The sequence below is a fragment of the Triturus cristatus genome, chromosome 8 (assembly GCF_964204655.1).
Source record: "Triturus cristatus chromosome 8, aTriCri1.1, whole genome shotgun sequence".
Taxonomy (NCBI): domain Eukaryota; kingdom Metazoa; phylum Chordata; class Amphibia; order Caudata; family Salamandridae; genus Triturus; species Triturus cristatus.
In genome coordinates, this window is record NC_140591.1 from 640,502,397 (window position 1) to 640,527,413 (window position 25,017).

Here is a 25,017-nt window from a genome sequence, read left to right on the forward strand (position 1 = left end):
AGGGAATGGCCAACAGTTTCAGAGATGGTGAGTTGCGGGTCTGCTAGAAAACCACTGATGGAAGGGTCAAGCCCCTGGCATAGCTCCGGGGCAGAGATAGAATGGCAGGTGTTAAGAGCTTCGGCCACATGGTACACAGGGATCGAATAAGGGTCAATACAAGGGCCAGCCATAATAGACTCCTGATACTCAATGTCCACCACCCTTACACCTCTGTCCCAATGGCCAGCACCCCCCTCATTATGTAGTCAGTTGATATTATCCAGGGAAGAACCAACCACCACCCTGTCACTACATTGCCCACACTTTGTCCCCCCTAGGTCGTGTGGGGGGTAACTTCGCAGTTGGATGGAAGAGCCTTCCGGGGAACTAGATCTAAACTCCAAGGATAGAAGATTTTCTGCGAGCTAGTTGCTTTTAAGAGTTAATTCAATGCAATCAACAGGGACCCTAGATGGGGAAAGTCTAATGGCTCTGGAGATATCTTCCCTGATGACTGAACGACATCCCCTAACATGTCTCAACCAATGGATCGCCTTGTTAGTCAGCGACTCAGGAGACTCAGTGCCACTATTTATAGACAATTTAGGGACAGTGGTCATAAAAATTTTATTGGGACAATCGGCGGCGTTACCCTTAGGTTGAACATTACAAGCACCCCGGCCAGCCAGTGACCGCTGGTCAAGTTTGACAGAGTCGCTTCCCGCCCCCAGCCTCTTTGTACACTTTGTTCTATCCTGCAGAGTACTATTGGGATTAGCTGTTGAACGAACCAAAGTTTGGTTCATACCAGCCTTAACACCATTACTATAGGTAACATTACCTTTAGGACGGGGGTTGGAAAGCCCTGGGATGACAGCCTGTGTACCTAATGGATGAACTGGAGCAGGTGAGGGGGTATTTGTAATAATACCAGGGGCAGGGCATGGGACAACAGGACACAACCCAACTTTACTGGTCAGAGTCTCTATCACTGTTTTCAATAAGCCAATTTCCTCCCTCAACAAATTAACCATTTTTATAAGATCGTATAAAGTATTATCAGATAACTCACCAGGATTACCTAAGAGGAATTTGGGGGAACACAACAAAGGTTCAGGTGAAACCACATTAATAACATCCTGCTCGTTCATCAAAGGGGAAAACCTATTGGAACAAGGAACAGTAGGAACACTGCTCCCAGTGTCGACTACAGGAAACAAAAGAAGGCTATCCCCAACAACCGAACCCTCAGGTACAACCACTTTACTGGCCCCCTTAGAAACACTTAAAGTGGGCTTACAACAAAACATTTCCGGCACAATAAGTGCTGGTGTAGGATTGGCATGTCCAGAGTCAGCAGAGGATGAGGCCACAACCTGACTGTCGGCCGCCGATGGCTGGTCGAATCCCAGAATTGCCTCGCACTCCCCCACCAAATCGCCAATACGTGTCAAAGCGCCCTCCGGATCGGGCTGTTTGGCATCACGTCGAGTCTTCTTGAGTTTGCGTACTTTGGGCAAAGAGCAATTACCCCCTGTTCCCCCAGAACTCTCGACTAGCTTTCTTTTGCCCATTCAGGAGCAGGAGCAACAACGTTAGGGGAGACAAAGGGGCACAACAGTATACAGGCACCACACAAGATATCAAGTCACCTTATGATGAAGCTCTGCTCCTCAACAGTTTGTCGTCAACAACCAAGGGGGGTGGCCCAGCCCGGCCTCTTCTGGCCCCTGTCGGCCACAGGCGGCCTGCCCTTTGCCCGGGCTTAGCCCGGCGCTGCCCGCGCGCTGACCCGCGACGCGGGAGATGAGCTGCGATTTGAAGCGCCGCCAGCCGCGTGAGCAGCGTCGCCTGGCTCCGCCCTCTGGCGCTGAGGAGCCTGGGAAGTGAAGTCCCCTCCGCTTGGCGGCCGTGGTGTTTTGGCGGTATGGCGGCGGGAGGGAGAGAGGACAAAAGCGCACAGGACGCACGGGGAAGAACAGGTAGATGCAGAGTCCCAAGGTTTGGCCACAAACTGGCTTTGGCGCCCTTTCCTGTAAGTGACGACCGGATGGATAGGTAATCTGGGAGACAATACCCCATCTGTGAGGACAAGTGGCCAATTGCGCCTAATGATGGACCGTATCGTTCTCTCTTGCTTACTAAAGGTAGTAATTTACCTAGGGCCAATGCTTGCATCCTTGGAATTCTCCTTATTCGTGCTAGTGCTAAGCAAGGATTCCCTGGTTCTCTCATTAGTTTTGTTAACTGCCTCTCTCAAGATGTCTTCACTGTATCCTCTTTGCCTGAATCTGCAAAGAGCCTCTTCTGTACATCTTTTTAAGTCCCCTTCTGTACTGCATATCCTTTTTAGACGTAACAATTCCCCATAGCGGATGTTTTTAATCAAATGTTTAGGATGAGCACTGCTGGCATGGAGTGTTAGATTGCCAGCAGTGAGCTTCCTAAAAAGCGTTGTCGTTAATTGCCCCTATTTCCTTCACATCAAGGAATTCAATGCAGTTCTTATTCGCATGAGAGGTAAATTTAAGATTAGCAGTATTGTTATTAATGAGACTGATAAAAATTGTTGCACTCATTTCATTTCCTTGCCAAACAATAAAAACATCCTCAATGTATCTTATCCAGTACAAAACATGATTGTTGAAATCATTGGCATGAGTTTTATATATATCACCCTCACAATGTCCGGTAGTACGGGCTTAGCCACGCGGCAGTCCAGAACGGATCCCGGAAATCCTGGTAATCACCTCAACTTATTCTTCGATTGAAAGAATACAATTCAAGACACTCCACAGTGCTTAGAGGCTATTTATTGCAGACAAGATAGCCTCCAACCGACGTGTTTCGCCTTTACGGCTTTGTCACGGTATGGCAAGACATGTTACACTGCCATATTGATACAATAGTGATTAAACATAGAAAGGGGATCCGCAAACTACAGACAGAAAATCATATGCGCCATCTTATAATTGTTCAATCTCCGTTTTGAGAGGCATAATGTAATTCATACTGATAAGTGCAAGTGCTTATATTCAAAACATTATGCTGCAAATATAGTACAGTTTAAAAAATTACAATTTAATTATTATAATGTTCTGAAAATAAAGTGCAAGTGCAATCAAGCTTGTACACAATCTTGTGCAAATAACACTGAAAAAGTGCAAGTGCAAACACGCTTATAGACAGATATTTCTCCTGTACACACAACGCTTTATAGGTGTCAGTGCCTGATGTTTGTAATTACAATTCTGTTATTGTTTAAAACCTACACAATCACTGCAGTTAAAAACAATATCCGATTACAGAGGCAAAGGGCATGTGCATTCACAGTTATAAACATCATAGAAAAAGTCTGGATATTTTATATAGATCCAACTCCTGCTACACATTTCTAAGTATGCTCATTTATATTCAGTACTTGTTATAAATCAACCCTTCAGTTGGTTAATCTGCACCAAAATACGGTGCAAGTACAACCATACTTTTAAGTTAAAACATTATTATGATGCAAGCAGATCCTGCCCAAATGGGCCTTGCACATACAGTTTACTGCAGTATTACAGTGTCTAAATCCCGCCCAAGTGGGCCTAATAGCATATCATACATCTGTTTTAACTGCTATCTTATTAACCATGCAGCACCTTCATTGAATGTAACATCTGTAATTGTTGACGCTTATCTCCAAGCATAACTTTGCTTTTGATCATTATTGTTACATCATGCCGTTGTCCCCAGTAGATGCAAGATCCTATTGACCAAAAACAGTGTAAAAAAAGATAAAAGAAATGTGTAAGTGATGGTACTAAAACTACCTTTAAACAATTAATATATATATATATATATATATATATATATATATATATATATATATATATATATATATATATATATATATATATACATGATTTTAGACTAGAAAGGAAACATTCAAATCCATATAACTTTTTGAAATACTAGATTAAATTTCTAGTTTAGTCTAATTCAGTATTCCAGACATCCTGCTCACACCAGTTTGCAGGCTAACCTAAATGAATGGCTAGCTCTTCGCTGGAGTTGAGGCCTCCTGGGAACAATGTCTCAAAATCTATTATACATTTTGATTCTAAAACTCTAAGTTGGCGCTCCCTGTCACCACCTATGGTTTGTGGTGGTATTGCATCCAATATAACAAAAGGTAAAAGTTTGTCATTTTGTCCATGAAGAGCATTAAAATGACGGGCTACTGAGTGTTGCTCGTTGTTGTTACGTATAGCCCGTTTATGCTCTAAAATTCCTTTCCTGGATCTATGTATTGTACTGCCTATGTAATATTTCTTGCATGGGCAAATCAAACAATAAACACAGAATTCAGTATTGCAATCGAAGCTCCCCTTGATTGCAAAATCCCTGCTTTTAGTACAACTACTGCTACTTACACAAGCCTTGCAATGCATGCAGCATGCAAATCCAGTATTGTTGTAACCTGGGTTCATAGTCTCTGATGTTACTGCATTTTGACTTAATACATCCTTCAGAGATCTCCTTCTTCTAAAGGTTATTTGTGGGGAGTCATATAGATATTTGTCAAGAACTGCATCTGTTTTTAAAATTTGCCAATTGCGGTTCAATATTTTTCACATGTCTTTTCTCTTGTCTAGATTGTTTTTTAATAAATGAACTATTGTCCTGAAGGTGACGAAACATCTATACACCAAAACACTGCGTCAACAGTTTGTTCTTTTCTCTTTGTTTTTAATGATGTGTTTTTAACAATATGTTCAAGAATCTTCAAAGTGTTTTTAAACATGTCAATTAGTCTAAAATATATGAAACTCGTATATATTTTTATGTATGATACATTGCTTTAAATAAAAAAAATCTTTTGATATAACATGACCTTTTAGAATGTATCATTTGACATTATTTTCTTCTCTATTTGAGTATACAGAAGTTTGTAATTTAGCGACCTGGAAAATTCCCTTTTTTCGTTTTTGAATTTTTGTTATATATTTGATTCAGATCATGGATTGTTTGATTGTGTCTGTTGAGTTCCGTGGGTCTTAGTACTAGTTGGATCCAAACCTTATAATTGAATCTTAGGAGAAGGGAATCTCTGTGTTGTTTTAAACCTCACATATCACATCACTCATGACATGGTCAGTGACATCACTCATGACATCTGAAATGACATCACTGATGATATATCAAATGATATCACTGATGAAATCTCAGATTATATCAATGATGACATCACTAATTACATAATCCACAGAAGCAGTCACACATTCAGTTACACCCCATACAAAATTTCATGCACCCACTCCCACACAACCACAGACATTCCCATAATGCAGACCCATACAGTGACACACCTACTCACTGATCCACAGAGCCACTAACACATCACCTTTCCCATACAGCCACTAACACAACTGCTAACTCACATATACAGCCACTCATGCACCTATTCACTGATGAATATACCCACTCAAACCTCCACTCATACAGACACTTAGACACCCACTCATTCACCCAAACAACCTTTTGCCCACTGAATCAGTCACCTATATAGATACTCACATATCTACTCACTCACCCATGCAGTCACTCACACATCCACTCACTCACCCAAACAATTACTCACACATCACTTACTTACTCATAGATATAATAACACATGTACTCACTCACCAACACAGTCACTGAGACAAGCACATAATTTCCCATACAACCTCTTTCACACTCACTTACTCGCCCATACAACCACTCACACACTCACTCCATCACCCATAAAGCCACTTACACACACATTCATGCAGTTACTCATATACCCTGTTACTCACCCATGTAGGCACTTATGTACTTGCTCAGTCCCCCATTCAGATATTCATGCACCCTCTAATTCACCATTTATATTCACTGACACACACATTCACTCACCCATTCAACAACCCACACAACCACTCACTCATGCATACAGCCTCTCACATGCCCACTCATGCTTCTATACACCACTTACACACCCTCTCACTCACCCACACAGGCACTCCCACAGCCACTTACCTTAATATATATGTTTAACACATGTCATCAGTGATGTAATTTCAGATGTCATCAGTGATATCATCAGTGATGTCACGGATCATGTCAGGTGTGATGTAATATGTGAGGCCATAAGCAGTGCATTGAGGGGGAGTAAGTTACAGTTAGATGAGCTAACTATAACTGCAGAATCTCTCTGGTTTTGTACGAGTAAAATGTGAAACTAATCATAACATCACTGTAACCTTTGTTTATTTCTGTGAATATATATATATAAGTATTCACTGAAAAAAACACTAGTTTCAGGGATGTTATAGTTAGTTAGCTTGAGGCCCCCCACCTTTATTATAAAAATGCCGCAGGGAGATGGCTGTTCCCGGGGTTGCAGGGACCCCCGTGGGTTCCCGCATTATAAATCTGCATTGCCCTTGGGACCTGCCCACCCGGGGACCACGCTTTATTTTTTAAAACATTTGCGGTGGGATTCGCGGACCCTACAAGAATCCTGACCAAAAAAAATGCTTTGGGGGCCTGCGAGGTCCCTGTGGGACCCCCTGAGCAAGCCTAGGGGGTCAGGGTGTTTCTACCCTGCCCCCTTTTCATCTTTTCTGTCCTTTTTTCTTGTGACTCGGTTCAACTGAGTCACAAGATGGTTGCCAACACTTCTTGGTTTGAAGTGTTGGCAGCCAATCAGAATCAAGCTCGTAATCCTGAGGGTTCGCGGATCCACCGCAGTCACCAGATATATGAAGATTTTTAAATATGAATATCTCAGGAATCACTTAACGGATTTTCACCATTTGAAGCAAGGAGTGCACTCTTGACCAAGAGCTACCTCTCTGCCAAATTTGGTGTAATTCCGTACAGCAGTTTGGGCTGTAGCTGCAACAAAGTTTTCCTATCGAAATTAACATGGAGAAAACGTGTTTTGGGTTCCCCCTTTTTTCTCGGCCCCCGCTTTACGAATCACCCTGAAACTTCCAAGTCTGGAGCTGACCAGAGCACCCCATTAGTTTTGAAAATTTCACGTAGATTTGTCGACCGGTGCCAAAGATATTGGCAACACAAAAAACACTTCCTATGGAAACTAGGTCTTAACTATGACTACCGACTGGCGACCGTCAGTAGGATATATATATACATACATATATATAAATATCTATATATATATATATATTTAGATAGATATATATATATATTTTATCTACTGGCGGTCGCCAGTAGATAGTTATAGTTAGGACCGAGTTTCCATAGGAAATCTGAAAATTCTATTTTGAATAACTTTGGCGCCGGTTGACGAACCCTCGTGAAATTTTCAAAACTAATGGGGCGCTCCGTTCAGCTCCTACCCTGAAAGTCTCGGGGTGATTCGTCAAGCGGGGGCCGAGAAAAAGGGGATCCCAAAACGCATTTTCCCCATGCATTTTTCCATAGGACCTTTAGTCGAAGGTACAGCCCGAACGGCTGAACAGAATTACTTGAAATTTGGCAGAGATGTAGTCCTCAGGTCAGGGAAGTGCCTTTTGTAGGTCTGGTGTCAATCTGTTCAGTAGTTTCTGAGAAAATAGCATTTAAAAGCATATAAATATCTATAAGCGCGCACCGTGCGTGCACTGTGCGCGCACCGTGCGAGCACCGTGCGAGCACCCTAACGTGCGCGAGCGTAATTCTGATTGGTGGTTACATGTTAGTCAAAGTTCGAATTGGTCGAAATCAGGAAGTGTCGGCCGCCATTTTTTGTTTGTTTTCAGTGCGAGAGTGAAAAAGGAAGGTGGCGAACGTGAAAAGGGGGCAGGGTAGAGTGTTCCTGACCCCCTAGACTTTGTCAGGGGGTCCCTGAAGGACCCCGAAGGCAGAATTTTTTTTTTTTAAATCACGGGGGTGCGAAAAAACAGAAAAAAAAACATTTTAATACGTAGTTTATTGTAAAATAAATATATACAAAAAATAATACATAAATAAATTAGCATTTAAAAAACCGTACAAATTCACTGAAAAAACCATAGGTTTCCCACACTTTATAGTTAGGAATTAGCATTTAAAAAACCTTGCAAATTCACTTAAAAAACCATAGGTTTCACACATGTTATAGTTAGGTGGATATTTCACTCGTAAAAAACCAATGAAATTCCCCCGTTATAGTTAGTTCAGATAACTATAACTTGCGCGACTGCCACTCTATCACAAGGATGATGTCATCAGTGATGTCATGAGTGATGCCACTGACCATGTCATGAGTGATGAAATATGTGACGTCATGAGCACTGGATTGCGGGCGCGCGAGTTATAGTTATCTGAACTAACTATAACGGGGGAATTTCATTGGTTTTTTACGAGTGAAATATCCACCTAACTATAACATGTGTGAAACCTATGGTTTTTTAAGTGAATATATATATATATACGACGTTTGTCTACACGCCACCTTCAATAAAGTATTTTCAGTTTCCACGGAGTGCCGTCTCCTTTGCAGTTTTTCCTTAGGAGCTATACCATATCTATCTATCTATCAATCTATCTATCTATCTATCTATCTATCTATCTATCTATCTATCTATCTATCTATCTATCTATCTATCTATCTATCTATCTATCTATCTATCTATCTATCTATCTATCTATCTATCTATCTATCTATCTATCTATCTATCTATCTATCTATCTATCTATCGATCTATCTATCGATCTATCTATCGATCTATCTATCGATCTATCGATCTATCTATCTATCTATCTATCTCAATATATATATGTATATATCTATATATATATTCACTGAAAAAAACATAGGTTTCAGGGACATTATAGTTAGAAATTATCATTTAAAACCTTAGAAATTCATTGAAAAAAACACAGGTTTCAGGGACATTATAGTTAGTTAGTGATGTCATTTGAGATCTCATCAGTGATGTCAATGACCATGTCATGAAAGATGTAACATGTGACATCACCAGCAGTGCATTGCGGGGGCGCAACTTATAGTTAGCTCAACTAAATATAACCGCCAAACTTCTCTGGCTTTGTACGAGTGAAATGTCTAACTAACTATAATGTCCCTGAAACCTGTGTTTTTTTCAGTGAATTTCTAAGGTTTTTTAAATGATCATTTCTAACTATAACGTCCCTGAAATTTATGTTTTTTTCGGTGAATTTCACAGGTTTTTTAAATGCTAATTTCTAACTATGCCTACAGAGGTAGGACATGTGCAGAAAGAGGAAGAAAGGCACAGAAAGAAGCAAGAGAAATGCAAAAAGAGGCAACAAAAGTCCAGCAATACGAAGGAAAGTGCAGAAAGAAGCAAGAGATATGCAGAAAGAACCAACAGAGGTGCAGAAAGAGGCCTTGTTGCCAAGTCATCCTGTGCCCCCAACGTTTTTCCGACTAGAACTGGTGGTAACTGACTCTGACTAACCAGGCCCGTAGCCAGTGCTAAGCTGGAAGGCACTTAGAATACAGTGAAAATACCTACATGCACTAGGGTACACTATGGGTTGGGGTACCCCTGTGATTGGCATGACCTCCCCTGTAAGGCCCTAGTACATAATAGGGCAGGGGGATTAAAACTACCTCTAACTCAGATATGCAGAAAGAGGCAAAAGAAGTGCAGAAAAAAGCAACAGAGGTACAGAAAGAGGCAAGAGTGGTGCAGAAAGAGGGACGAGAGGTTTAAAAAAGAGGCAAGAGATTTGCACAAAAAGAGAAGAGGGGTGTAGAAAGAGGCAAGAGAGGTGTAGAAAGAAGGAAGTGAAGTACAGAAAGAGGCAACAGAGGTGCACAAAGATGCAAGAGCGGTGCAGACACAAGCAAGAGAAGTGCCGAAAGAGGCAAGAGAATTGCTGAAAGAAGCAACAGAGGTTTATGAATAACAAGAGAAGTGTAAAAAGAGGCAAATAAGGTGCAGAAACAAGCAAGAAAATTGCAGAAAGAACCAACAGAGATTCAAAAAGAGGCAAGAGGGGTGCAGAAAGAGGTAGGAGAGGTGCACAAAGAGGCAGGAGAGGTACAGAAAGCAGCAGTCGGGTGCAGAAAGAAGCAAGTGAGGTGCAGAAAGAGGCAAGAGAGGTGCAGAAAGAGGCAAGAGAGGTCAGAAACAGGCAAGAGAAGTGCAGAAAGAGGCAAGAGAATTTCTGAAAGAAGCAACAGAGGTATAGAAAGAAACAAGAAAAGTGCAGAAAGAGGCAATTGAGATGCGAAAACAGTCAAGAAAGGTACAGAAAGAGGGAAGACGAGTGCAGAAAAAGACAACAGGGTTGCAGAAAGAAGAAAGACAGGTGCAGAAAGAAGCATGGAAAGTGCAGAATTAAGCAACAGGGGTGCAGAAAGAGGCAAGAGAGTTGCAGAAACAGGCAAATGAGGTACAGAAACGCAACAGAGGTGCAGACAGAAGCAAGAGAAGTGCAGAAACAGGTAAAAAGGGGTGTAGAAAGAGGGAAGAGGGTACAAAAATGTACAAGAGAGGTACAGAAAGAAGCAAGGCAGTGTAAAAGAACAAACAGAGGTTCAAAAATAACAAGTGAGGTGTAGAAGGAGGCAAGAGAACTTTAGAAAGAGGCAAGAGAGTTGCAGAAACAGGCAAAAGGGGTGCAGAAAGAGGGAACAGGTGGCAGACTAAAGCGAAAGAGGAGCAGTAAGAGGGAAGAAGGGTGCAGAAAAAGGCAAGAAGGATACAGAAATTTTGAATATTGGTACAGGAAAAAGCCAGATCAGTGCAGATAGATCCAACAAAGGTGCAGAAAGAGCCAAGAGAGGTACAGAAAGAGGCAAGTGAAGTGCAGAACAAAGCAATAGAGGTGCTCAAAGAACCAACAAAAGTGGAAAAAAGGCAAGAGGGGTGCAGAAAGAGATAGGAGAGGTGCACAAAGAGGCAAGAGGGGTACAGAAAGAGGCAGGAGGGGTGCAGAAAGATGAAGAAAACTGCAGAAGGAAGCAACAGAGGTGCTGAAAGAGGCACAAAGGGTGCAGAAAGCGACAAGGCAGGTGTAGAAAGAAGGAACAGAGGTACAGAAAGAGGCAAGAATGGTGTAGAAAGAGGAAAGAGAGTTGTAGAAAGAGGCAAGAGAGCTGCACACAGAGGGAAGAAGGTGCAAAAAGATGCAAAGGAGGTACAGAAAGAAGCAAGTGAGGTGCAGAAAGAGGCAAGACAGGTGCATAAAGAAGCAAGTGAGTTACAGAAAGAGACAAGTGAAGTGCAGAAGGAAGTAAGAGAACTGCAGAAAGAGGCAATAGAGGCGCAGAAAGAAGCAAGAGAGTGACAGAAAGAGGCAAGTGAAGTGCAGAAGGAGGCAAGAGAACTGCAGAAAGAAGTAACAGAAGTATAGAAAAAGGGAAGAGGTGTGGAGAGAGAGGCAATAAGGGGGCAGAAAGAAGCAAGACAGGTGCAGAAAGAAACAATCGAAGTGCAGAAAGAAAGAACAGAGGTGCAGAAAGAGGCAAAAAGGGTGCAGAAAGAAGTAAGAGGGGTACAGAAAAAGGCAAGAGAGGTGCAGAAAGAGACAAGAGGGGTACAGAACGAAGCAAATGAGATACAGAAAGAGGCAACAGACATGCAGAAAGTAGAAGAGATTTGCAGAAAGAGGCAAGAGAAGTGCTGAAAAAGAAAGAAATGTGCAGAAAGAAGCAATAGAAATGCAAGAGGCATGAGAGGCGCAGAAGGAAGCAAGAGTGGCTTGCACACCATTAGTACCAATTTAACACCCACATTTAGCAATAAGTAACAGTTGACCATTCTAGGTTTGCAAAGGGCCTTCCACTACACTGTAACACTTGTTGCTGCATATTTGGTAACGTTTGAGTTGTTTGAGCTAGAAACAAGGCTTTTGTTGTTCAAATCGGCAGATTAGGGAGCAGATGATGAATTATGTGTCTAAAGCATGAAATGTACAACTGTGCAAAAATCAGTGCTGCCAAACAGTCGCATAATTCCAGTGGCCCTGCTCATACCTCTGACTAGGACCACAAGTGCTCCTCAGTGATTCATTCTTTTTTCGTCTCAATGAGTTCATAGTTGAGCTTCTATGGAAACAAGGAAGACTAAACCTGACGTTACCACTCCACAACACAGACTACCATACCATATAATTAATCTCAATAACACATAATCCCACTCTACATAATTCCTATACACTAAATACCACATACTTTCTATCCACATAATTTCACTGCACAACATTCCACATAATTTCACTACACACAACATACATCCACTCCACTCCGAAAAACAATAGTAAAAATCTTACATTTACAACGCCAATAGCTCTAATTCTTGCAAATACAAAAACATTGCAAACACTTCTTTAACTAGTAGTCTTGTTTGCAGAGTGGTGGAGAAAGGGTGCAGGGCCTCCGACTATCGCTCAGGAATTCTGCTGCATAGTACTTACAGGAGGTACCAGGATGGCTTCTCGGACCCCAAAGTCCCTCAGGAGTAAAGTGGACTTCATCCCCCATCCCGTAGTCTGCCAGGAGGCGCATTTGCAGAGTGGTGGAGAAAGGGGGGCATGGCCTCCGAAGACATTTTAACAATCCCACTGTGTGGGACTTACTGGAGGTAACAAGAGGGGTAGTTGGCCACCAAGGACAATCTTGGTGGCCAACTACCCCTCTTTGATAATGGTCGCTCCAAAAGTAGAATTGATTATGTCCTCTGCTGTAATAATTTATGGCATTCCATTAAAGATATGGTCGTGGAATCTAGAGCCGAGAGTGACCATAATCCCATTTGTGTCACCCACCAGTGGTGGAGCGGTACTTCCTCTGTAGCAGGTACAATTGAACTCCATCCGTCAGAAGTTGTTCCCTCTAATAATATGCGCAGGGTTAGATGGCGGGAGGTGGCGGCTAATGATATGTCCCTAGCAAAAATAGATGCTGATTTGGCTGGTGCCATCTTGCATCTAGAGGACGTATTGGCCTCCGACGAAGGTTTGTTCCAAGTTACAGGTATTCATGAGCTATTCTTTGAAAGATTAAAGGGTTACTTTTTGAAGCCAGTTGTTAAAAGTAAAACACGCCCTTTTGGGCGGCTTCGTTGGTTTGATAGTGAATGCAAGATCGAATCTAGCTGCTGCCCTTTCAAGTGGCAATAGGACTCGCACCCAGCTGGCAAGGCAGGCTTACAAAAAATGCCTTGTGCAAGCTAAAAAGAATTGGGACGAGCTCTTTTGGCAAGATTTGAAGGGAGCAAGCTATGGGAACGACCCAAGAAAGTTTTGGAATATTATTAAATGGAATAGGGGTGGCCTGCCCGATACTCCATCAAATCATGTGGCCCAGGATGAATGGCTTAAGTATTTTAAGCCTCAATATGCCTGTAGTGTTTTATATAGCCATTTGGTTACAATCCCACATGTTTTTTATAACAAAGGTCCTTTCAGCCCCAAAGATGTTTCTATTGCCCTGGCCTCGGTAGCCACCGGACGTGCACCTGGATCCGACGGGGTTCCGTCTGATGTCTTTCTCCAGAATAGAACTTGCTGGAGCAAGTACATTGCACTAGTGGCCAACGCGGTGGCTGAAGGTGCCCCTGTACCAAAATCTTGGGGGGGCGCCATTATTATCCTAATCTTTAAAAAAGGTGATAAGGCTCTCCCGAGTAACTGCAGACCTATTAGTCTGATAGATACAATACAGAAGATCATCGGGAGGATGGTCCTGAATTTAATATTAGATTGGGAAGAGGATAATGGGGTTTTATCTACATTTCAAGCTGGATTTCGTAGATCTATTAGTACAGTGGACCAGGTTTTTCGTTTCATCCATTACATTGGAAGACTGTGACTCTGGGGAAAGGCAGTCTCTTTGTGGCTTTTGTTGATTTAAGAGCTGCCTTTGACCTAGTTCCACGTTCAAGGTTGTGGCTTGTTTTAGCAAAGCTGGGGCTTCCTCTGGAAGTTCTGACTCTGGTTATGAGATTACACGAGTCCAATTTTGCTAAAGTCCAATGGGGAGGTTATGATGATGTCACTCCTGAGTTCCCAGTCGAGCGCGGTGTACGCCAAGGCTGTACTATGGCCCCGACGCTCTTTTCCTTGTATATTAATGGGATTGTAGATCGTATGCTCAGTGTTTCCACAGATGCTTCTAAGTTGGCGGGGATAGTCACCCCAATACTGATGTTTGCGGATGACACTCTCATTGTGTCAAAAACGCCAAGTGGTTTGCAAAAAGCTTTGTCTGTTTTTGATGATTTTTGTCTAGCCCATGGATTGGAAGTAAATGTCTCTAAGACAAAACTTATGGGTTTTTAACCCACCTCCTAGTTATAGAGTAAGGAAGTTCTTTATGAATGCCCAGCCACTAGAGGAGGTCAACAGCTTTATATATCTTGGTATGCACATATCTAATGACAATAAGTGGAACAAGCATGTCATGATGACCTCCTTGAAGTTACAGCAGACTACTGGGGTTTTACTCAAGGAGTTTAAAACCTCATTTACTAAGCCAATTAAACCTGTCCTTCAAGTTTATGAGGCAAAGGCTTTAAGCTCTGTCTTGTACGGGGCAGAGCTATGGGGTTTCGACTCGTTGAGATCCCTAGCGGTAGTCGAAAATAAATTTTTACGTAGTATTACAGGCCTACCGCAGAGTACTCCCTTGGTCCCCTTAAGATACGATTTAGGTAGGAGAGCTATCCTGGAACTAGCCAACCTCCGTCCTGTCTTATACTGGCGGAGGTTGTGGTCTACTCCGGAGCTCTCCTCCTACGCCAGGGGACTCTTGGATGTTATTAAGTCTGACACTTCTCATAAGATTGGCTGGCTTAGGAAGATACGTGCTGCCCTCGTTGACTTGGGCTTGGTGGGGCTGTGGAGTGATCCAATGACAATGACATTCCCTTCTAAGAGCTCCTTGAAAATGTTGTATTGGGAACATATTGATTTTAAGATCTGGAGCCAAGTTAATAGCTCCTGGATGACTAATTGGTTCCTAGTGACAAAAATTACTCCAGGCCTAGAAACTTATTGGGACCTGATTACTAAACCTAGTGACAGGAAATTATATTTTCAGCTACGAATAGGTTCCTTGCCACTCAGGTCTCTGACTAGTAGTTGGTCAAGTGCTGGTAATGATACATGCCCTGTATGTGGCATGCAGTCTGAATCGATTGGACATTTTTTGTTTGTATGCCCCGCTTATATTGTCCCAAGACGCATCTGGTTGTCTCCATTGTGTAGGGCTTTGGGCACTAGGAGTAGTATTGTGGCCCTAAGGATCTTACGCATTAATACCCTACCAATTATTTCCATTGGTCTTGCCAAATATTTGGGCTGGGCATGGTACCTCAGGAACAAATTGATACGCTCACTCTGTTATTCTTAATTGAGCTTTGTATACTAGAGCTATTGAATATTCTTGCTGTTTTAACTCCCCTTATTTTATATGACATTCTATCATCTAGTCGTCTGCTTTATTGTTTAATCTTTTTTTAATATTCATTTTAATATTTATTATATGATGTATTTTATGATTCTTTTGCATCTATTTTTGTGTTTTTAATGAATTGTAATTTTGTGATACTTGTGTCTTTTATGAATTTGAACTTTCGAATAAAGACTATGATGATGAGTTTGCTATGGCAGGGCAGCAGCTGTGCTCCCGCCCTGTCATAGCAAACTGCAATGTCCCAGGTGTGGGCACCCCAGGACATTGCAGAAGCCAGCCTTGGCGGGTGGCAGTCATCAGGGCCATTAAGGGCTTCAGGAGGGGGGCGGAACAGTCTTCCTATCAACATTTTCAAAGCCCTGGGTAGGTGGTGGTCCCTAGGGATTGGGGGAGCCCGTGAGGCCCCCCCTTAATAACGGAAGCCCTGGGGAAGTGAAGTGGTGGTCCCCAGGGTTTGGGGGGCCACAAGGCCCCCTCATTAATCAAGAAAGCCCCTGGTAGGTAGTGGTCCCCAGTGCTTGAGGGGGCCCGTGAGGCTCCTCTGCCTCAATTATAATAAAGCCTCGGGGAGGTGGCGGTCCCCGGGGTTGGGACCCCCACGCATTTATTGTTGTTCAAGCCCCAGGAAGGTGGCGGTCCCCGGGGCTCAGGGGGCCGCATACCCCCGCATACAATTAACTAAGCCCCAGGGAGGTAGCGGTCCCTGGGGCTGCGGGGGTCCCTGCCGGCCCCCCTGATTAATTAGGCATTGCCCACAGGACCTGGCCCACCCAGGGGCTTATAGAAAACGAAGCACAAGAACCCACGCTTCGTTTGTTTAAAAACATTTCTGACGGATTTGAGAACCCAGCATTAAAACAAAAATTATTTTTTGGGGCCCTGAGCCGGCATAGGGGTCAGGGTGTTTCTACCCTGCCCCTTTTCTTGTTTTTCATCTTTTTTTCACCCATTTTCTTGTTACCAAGTCACAAGATGGCTGACAACACTTCCTGGTTTGGAGTGTTGACAGCCAATCAGAGTGAAGCTCATGTGCGAGAGGGTTCACGAATCCTCCTTGGTGCTCAGATATCGATATTTTTATTATTTCAATTCCTCAATAACTACTGAACGGATTTACACCATTTAAAAAAGGACGCCTTCTATACCAAGACCTACTTTGCATTCAGCAGCTCGGGCTGTAGCTTTGTCTAAATGTTCCTATGTAAATTAACATGGAGAAAACGCATTTTGGGACCCCCTTTTTTTCTCGGCACCCGCTTAACGAATCACCCTGAAACTTTCAAGACAGGAGCTGACCGGAGCACTCCATTAGTTTTAAAAATTGTGCAAGGATTCACCACGATATTGGCAAATCAAAAAACATTTTTCCTATGGAAACTAGGTCCTAACTATAACTACCTACTGGTGACCACCAGTAGGTAATATATATATATATATATATATATATATATATATATATATATATATATATATATATATATATATATATATATTACCTACTGGCGGTCGCCAGTAGGTAGTTATAGTTAGGACCCCTTTTCCATAGGAAATCCGCAACATTCTATTTTGAATAACTTTGGCGCCGGTCGACGAATCCTCGCGAATTTCTCAAAATAGGTGGGGCGCTACGCTCCGCTCCTACCCTGAAAGTCTCGGGGGGATTCGTCAAGCGGGGGCTGAGATAAAAGGGGGGTCCCAAAATGCGTTTTTCCCATGCATTTTTCCATAGGACCTTTAGACAGGGCTACAGCCCGAACGGCTGAACAGAATTACTAGAAATTTGGCAGAGAGGTAGTCCCTAGGTCAAGGAAGTGCCTTTTGTAGGTTTGGTGTAAATCTGTTCAGTAGGTCCTGAGAAAATAGCATTTAAATCAATATATATATCTGAGCCAGCTTACGGTACGCTTACCGTAAGCTTACCGTACGCGTACGGTGGCGTGCGCAAGCGCGATTCTGATTGGCTGTTAGATCTTAGTAAACATTCGAATCGGCCGAAACCAGGATGCGGCGGCCGCCATTTTGTGTGTTTCACTCAGAAAAAAAAGAGTGAAAACAAGAAAAGGGGGCAAGGAGGAGAGTTACAGACCCCCTTACATTTGTGAGGGGGTCAAAGAAGGACAGAAAAGTACAAAGAAAACATTTATTGATTTTAAAAAAAATCACGGGGTACGCGTACGGTAAGCTTACGGTAAGCGTACGGAAGAAAAAAAAAATTAAAAAAGAAATGAAATGCAGATTTAAGAGTTTAGATATTAGGGGGCTCTAAAAAGAGCCGTTGTGTTTATGAAGTGATTTTTTAAGTGGTACCTACAAGTAAGTACCGATGCAGAGTCTAAGGTTCAAGAGGAAGACTCTGTTCCCTTCATCATTGAAGTGCACACCATCTCCTCTATAAATGTCTTGCATGTCATAACGCAAGTTGTTGTGGTAAATGGCACCCATACCATAGTCACGGAGGAAAGCAGAAACAGATTTGTTGACGTGCTTTCTTGCTTTGTCAATTTGCGGACAGAAATGATTGGACCAGTTCCATTTTTGCCTTTGGCATATGTTGGAAAACACAAAGGCAGTTTTAGGGAAAAGTGAAAACAGTTGTGCAAAGGTGTCCTTCATAAGCATTTCCAGACCTACCCCAGTCAAAGTGCCTAGGTCATTGCCACCACAGTGCACTATTATGAGGTCAGGGTGTTGGATTTACATGAAGGATTTCACCAATGGCATCAATTGGTGCCACTTTAACCCTCTCTGACCAATCCATTTAATGTCTACATTTGGCAAAGCAAGGTCTCTTACCATACCTGTTTTCTCTGCAAACTTTTCACTCCAGAAGACATAGCTGTGCCCTACAATCCACACTGTGAACATCTTCAAAGGAGAACTGGATGCACTCAGGAGGTGTCTTTCAGTAGAATGGCAATATGAAAAGAAAGACAGTTTGGAAATGGAGGCATACATATTTTTTTCAAAACAAAAAGAACTGATTGGCTGTTTCATACCATTCTAGAATAAAAACTAGGCTGTATGTGTAAATTAATAGAAGCATGTTTTGTATTGGTACAAAAAAATGTGTTACCAAAGAACAGTACTATGGATTTGCTGTTAGGTTTGAAAAGTCAAGCACTCTTGCTCTGTGGAATTGAAACATTGTGTGGCGAACTTCTGACCTAACTCCACACAGCAGTGTTCCATGAGCTGTTGCTATGGTAGCAGGCAGAAGTCAAGTTGGGGGAAGGGTACTAGGCAGAAGTCAAGTTGGGGGCAGGGTACTTTTGGAAAAGGGTTGGTTTTCAACCAATAGAAATGTGTGATTACATTTGAAAAAAAGGGGGAAGCACTGAGATTTGAAACTTACATGTATATGTGTGGAAAAATAGAGGGAAAGTTTGCCATTATCTGGTTCTGCTGAGAGGAGAGAGGTGTAGAGAACAGAGATCCTGGCTCTGATAATCTGCTGTTTGAGTGCCACATTTCTTTCACAACTAACTAATTTTAAAGGTGAGTTTAGAGTTTGAGAGGGGATGTATATGGTAAATTAAGAAATGAATAATAGAATTGGAATTCCTTTTGTAGAAGTTGTGTTTATTATTTTCTGTTTTGGGAGAAATTTAAATGTGAGGAACATGTAAAATAATATGGACAATTTTTTCATGATAAATTAAGGTGTACTGGTAAAAATAAGGAATACTTTAAGGGTTTGAGGTTGCAGTCAGTAATGCAAATACATTCAGCATCACTAAGGCTGGTTGCCCTTGCTGGAGTGTAGGCAGTCACCGAGGATACACATGGTGGTGGTCTGAAAAAGCAGTCTGGACATGGGCTTTTTTAAAAAAATCTAAAAATGTGTCAGTCTGTAAAAGTGATTTTCACTTGCCAAAAAAAAGAGCAGTAAGTGTGCATTTAAATTGGCAAAGAAATTTCGTTTTGGGACTAATGTGAAAACATGCCTCTGTGTGCAAATAGGAATTACAGGCAGAGATTTATTGCGTTTTGCTCTGGTGATTTCACAGTTGCATTAGTAGGAAAAAGGGGGAGCGATTTTTTGGGGGAAGAAGCAGACTCTTAGCACACACCCAGCTCCTTTCCATGTATAATCATGCACAGTATTTAGAAGCGAGTGGGGTTTTGAGGTTTCAGTCTGTAATGCAAATACATTCAGCATCACTAAGGCTGGTTGCCCTTGCTGGAGTGTAGGCAGTCACCGAGGATACACATGGTGGTGGTCTGAAAAAGCAGTCTGGACATGGGCTTTTAAAAAAATCTGAAAAGTGGTTTCATAATGTGTCAGTCTGTAAAAGTGATTTTCACTTGCCAAAAAAAAAGAGCAGTAAGTGTGCATTCAAATTGGCAAAGAAATTTCGTTTTGGGACTAATGTGAAAACATGACTCTGTGTGCAAATAGGAATTACAGGCAGAGATTTATTGCGTTTTGCTCTGGTGATTTCACAGTTGCATTAGTAGGAAAAAGGGGGAGCGATTTTTTTGGTGCAGAAGCAGACTCTTAGCACACACCCAGCTCCTTTCCATGTATAATCATGCACAGTATTAACAAGCGAGTGGGGTTTTGAGGTTTCAGTCTGTAATGCAAATACATTCAGCATCACTAAGGCTGGTTGCCCTTGCTGGAGTGTAGGCAGTCACCGAGGATACACATGGTGGTGGTCTGAAAAAGCAGTCTGGACATGGGCTTTTTTTAAAAAATCTGAAAAGTGGTTTCATAATGTGTCAGTCTGTAAAAGTGATTTTCACTTGCCAAAAAAAAAGAGCAGTAAGTGTGCATTCAAATTGGCAAAGAAATTTCGTTTTGGGACTAATGTGAAAACATGACTCTGTGTGCAAATAGGATTTACAGGCAGAGATTTATTGCGTTTTGTTCTGGTGATTTCACAGTTGCATTAGTAGGAAAAAGGGGGAGCGATTTTTTGGGGGAAGAAGCAGACTCTTAGCACACACCCAGCTCCTTTCCATGTATAATCATGCACAGTATTTACAAGCGAGTGGGGTTTTCAGGTTTCAGTCTGTAATGCAAATACATTCAGCATCACTAAGGCTGGTTGCCCTTGCTGGAGTGTAGGCAGTCACCGAGGATACACATGGTGGTGGTCTGAAAAAGCAGTCTGGACATGGGCTTTTTTAAAAAATCTGAAAAGTGGTTTCATAATGTGTCAGTCTGTAAAAGTGATTTTCACTTGCCAAAAAAAAGAGCAGTAAGTGTGCATTTAAATTGGCAAAGAAATTTCGTTTTGTGACTAATGTGAAAACATGACTCTGTGTGCAAATAGGAATTACAGGCAGAGATTTATTGCGTTTTGCTCTGGTGATTTCACAGTTGCATTAGTAGGAAAAAGGGGGAGCGATTTTTTGGGGGAAGAAGCAGACTCTTAGCACACACCCAGCTCCTTTCCATGTATAATCATGCACAGTATTTAGAAGCGAGTGGGGTTTTCAGGTTTCAGTCTGTAATGCAAATACATTCAGCATCACTAAGGCTGGTTGCCCTTGCTGGAGTGTAGGCAGTCACCGAGGATACACATGGTGGTGGTCTGAAAAAGCAGTCTGGACATGGGCTTTTTTAAAAAAATCTAAAAAGTGGATTCATAATGTGTCAGTCTGTAAAAGTGATTTTCACTTGCCAAAAAAAAAGAGCAGTAAGTGTGCATTTAAATTGGCAAAGAAATTTCGTTTTGTGACTAATGTGAAAACATGACTCTGTGTGCAAATAGGAATTACAGGCAGAGATTTATTGCGTTTTGCTCTGGTGATTTCACAGTTGCATTAGTAGGAAAAAGGGGGAGCGATTTTTTGGGGGAAGAAGCAGACTCTTAGCACACACCCAGCTCCTTTCCATGTATAATCATGCACAGTATTTAGAAGCCAGTGGGGTTTTCAGGTTTCAGTCTGTAATGCAAATACATTCTGCATCACTAAGGCTGGTTGCCCTTGCTGGAGTGTAGGCAGTCACCGAGGATACACATGGTGGTGGTCTGAAAAAGCAGTCTGGACATGTGCAATTTAAAAAATCTAAAAAGTGGATTCATAATGTGTCAGTCTGTAAAAGTGTTTTTTACTTGCCAAAAAAAAAGAGCAGTAAGTGTGCATTTAAATTGGCAAAGAAATTTCGTTTTGGGACTAATGTGAAAACATGACTCTGTGTGCAAATAGGAATTACAGGCAGAGATTTATTGCGTTTTGCTCTGGTGATTTCACAGTTGCATTAGTAGGAAAAAGGGGGAGCGATTTTTTGGGGGAAGAAGCAGACTCTTAGCACACACCCAGCTCCTTTCCATGTATAATCATGCACAGTATTTAGAAGCGAGTGGGGTTTTGAGGTTTCAGTCTGTAATGCAAATACATTCAGCATCACTAAGGCTGGTTGCCCTTGCTGGAGTGTAGGCAGTCACCGAGGATACACATGGTGGTGGACTGAAAAAGCAGTCTGGACATGGGCTTTTAAAAAAATCTGAAAAGTGGTTTCATAATGTGTCAGTCTGTAAAAGTGATTTTCACTTGCCAAAAAAAAAGAGCAGTAAGTGTGCATTCAAATTGGCAAAGAAATTTCGTTTTGGGACTAATGTGAAAACATGACTCTGTGTGCAAATAGGAATTACAGGCAGAGATTTATTGCGTTTTGCTCTGGTGATTTCACAGTTGCATTAGTAGGAAAAAGGGGGAGCGATTTTTTTGGTGCAGAAGCAGACTCTTAGCACACACCCAGCTCCTTTCCATGTATAATCATGCACAGTATTTACAAGCGAGTGGGGTTTTGAGGTTTCAGTCTGTAATGCAAATACATTCAGCATCACTAAGGCTGGTTGCCCTTGCTGGAGTGTACGCAGTCACCGAGGATACACATGGTGGTGGTCTGAAAAAGCAGTCTGGACATGGGCTTTTTTAAAAAAATCTGAAAAGTGGTTTCATAATGTGTCAGTCTGTAAAAGTGATTTTCACTTGCCAAAAAAAAAGAGCAGTAAGTGTGCATTCAAATTGGCAAAGAAATTTCGTTTTGGGACTAATGTGAAAACATGACTCTGTGTGCAAATAGGAATTACAGGCAGAGATTTATTGCGTTTTGCTCTGGTGATTTCACAGTTGCATTAGTAGGAAAAAGGGGGAGCGATTTTTTGGGGGAAGAAGCAGACTCTTAGCAGACACCCAGCTCCTTTCCATGTATAATCATGCACAGTATTTACAAGCGAGTGGGGTTTTCAGGTTTCAGTCTGTAATGCAAATACATTCAGCATCACTAAGGCTGGTTGCCCTTGCTGGAGTGTAGGCAGTCACCGAGGATACACATGGTGGTGGTCTGAAAAAGCAGTCTGGACATGGGCTTTTTAAAAAAAAATCTGAAAAGTGGTTTCATAATGTGTCAGTCTGTAAAAGTGATTTTCACTTGCCAAAAAAAAAGAGCAGTAAGTGTGCATTCAAATTGGCAAAGAAATTTCGTTTTGGGACTAATGTGAAAACATGACTCTGTGTGCAAATAGGATTTACAGGCAGAGATTTATTGCGTTTTGTTCTGGTGATTTCACAGTTGCATTAGTAGGAAAAAGGGGGAGCGATTTTTTGGGGGAAGAAGCAGACTCTTAGCACACACCCAGCTCCTTTCCATGTATAATCATGCACAGTATTTACAAGCGAGTGGGGTTTTCAGGTTTCAGTCTGTAATGCAAATACATTCAGCATCACTAAGGCTGGTTGCCCTTGCTGGAGTGTAGGCAGTCACCGAGGATACACGTGGTGGTGGTCTGAAAAAGCAGTCTGGACATGGGCTTTTTTAAAAAAATCTGAAAAGTGGTTTCATAATGTGTCAGTCTGTAAAAGTGATTTTCACTTGCCAAAAAAAAATAGCAGTAAGTGTGCATTTAAATTGGCAAAGAAATTTCGTTTTGTGACTAATGTGAAAACATGACTCTGTGTGGAAATAGGAATTACAGGCAGAGATTTATTGCGTTTTGCTCTGGTGATTTCACAGTTGCATTAGTAGGAAAAAGGGGGAGCGATTTTTTGGGGGAAGAAGCAGACTCTTAGCACACACCCAGCTCCTTTCCATGTATAATCATGCACAGTATTTAGAAGCGAGTGGGGTTTTCAGGTTTCAGTCTGTAATGCAAATACATTCAGCATCACTAAGGCTGGTTGCCCTTGCTGGAGTGTAGGCAGTCACCGAGGATACACATGGTGGTGGTCTGAAAAAGCAGTCTGGACATGGGCTTTTTTTAAAAACTGAAAAGTGGATTCATAATGTGTCAGTCTGTAAAAGTGATTTTCACTTGCCAAAAAAAAAGAGCAGTAAGTGTGCATTCAAATTGGCAAAGAAATTACGTTTTGTGACTATTGTGAAAAGAAATGAAGTAATATATTTAAATAAAATAAAGGATTTTTTTTTTAGTTTTTTTCAGGTATTGCTGAAGAGCAGTGGACAAAATTTAAGATGCCAACAAAATCCAGAGTTCAAAAAACGCACAAAAAAAAACTATATTTGAAGACAACTAGAGGACCAAAGTTAGTAGAAGATGCTCATGTTGGGAAAAAGAAAAAATCTTCTGGTAAGCAAAAAAAACAATTTCTAAAAAATATATTCAAAAGAATGAAAAATGTACAAAATGTCTGTACTCGAAAGGATGTTTTGAACAAAAAAGGAGAGGAAAAAATTGACAATTTAGTTAATGCAAATATACCTTCAGCAACTGAAAAGATTTATATAAATAGAAAAACAGCGTTTAAAGAGATACGTAGAAAAATGTTTCAGAGAAGAGTTATGTCCAATTTGATGAAGGATGTGAAGAAATATAAGAAAAAGACAAAGTTTTATAAAAGAAAAAAAGAAATAGAAGCCATTGCAGCAAAGGCATTAGAATTAAAAAGGAAACTATTCATTTTAATTTTGAATAGGATGCGTACATTAGACAAAATGGTTAATGTACTGAAATCACATAGCAAAAGGAAAAGAGTAGTGAACAGAACAAACTTTTGTAAAGTGTTTTTAGGAAAGTGGATGCATAGTTCAAGTAGTGAACCTTTTTTTAATGAAGAGAGCTATTTTCAAAGTAATAGTTTGCTGCATGCAGTTGACACCAGAGGTCGTTCTTACGAAGTAAAAAATGGTTGCATAATGGAGAAGGAGATAATGGTTCCAAGAGATGAGGTACAAGTGATGGCAGATGAGGCTATGGGGAGACGTCCTAAAGCCCCAGTGTACACTTGGAATTGTAGTAGTATTTGCACTGTGCGTCAGGAATCTATTGACAAATTTCGAGAGTTTCTAAGAGAATATAGTAAAAAAAGTATAAAACAGAAGATTAAGGTGCTTCAAAGTCTGGATCCATGCAGAGTGAGAGAGAATACTGGTTTGCAGGGTCATTCTCTGGCTTGTCTATCTAGAAAAGTGTGCAATAGTGTTTTCCATCATTTTAGGATGCTGGCTGTTCATCATACTGAAATGAGAAAGTTTGTGAGACGGTTGTATTTTGCCAAAAGTCCAGCAATAAAGTTAAATGAATTGAATAGGGCTCTGTTCCGAGGAACGGTATCAGATGTAGAGAAGGTTGTTGATGAAATTCAGTTTTGTTACTTTGGTCCTGAACAAAACAGTGCAGAGAAGGACACAGTAAATGAGGAAGAAGTGGAAGAGA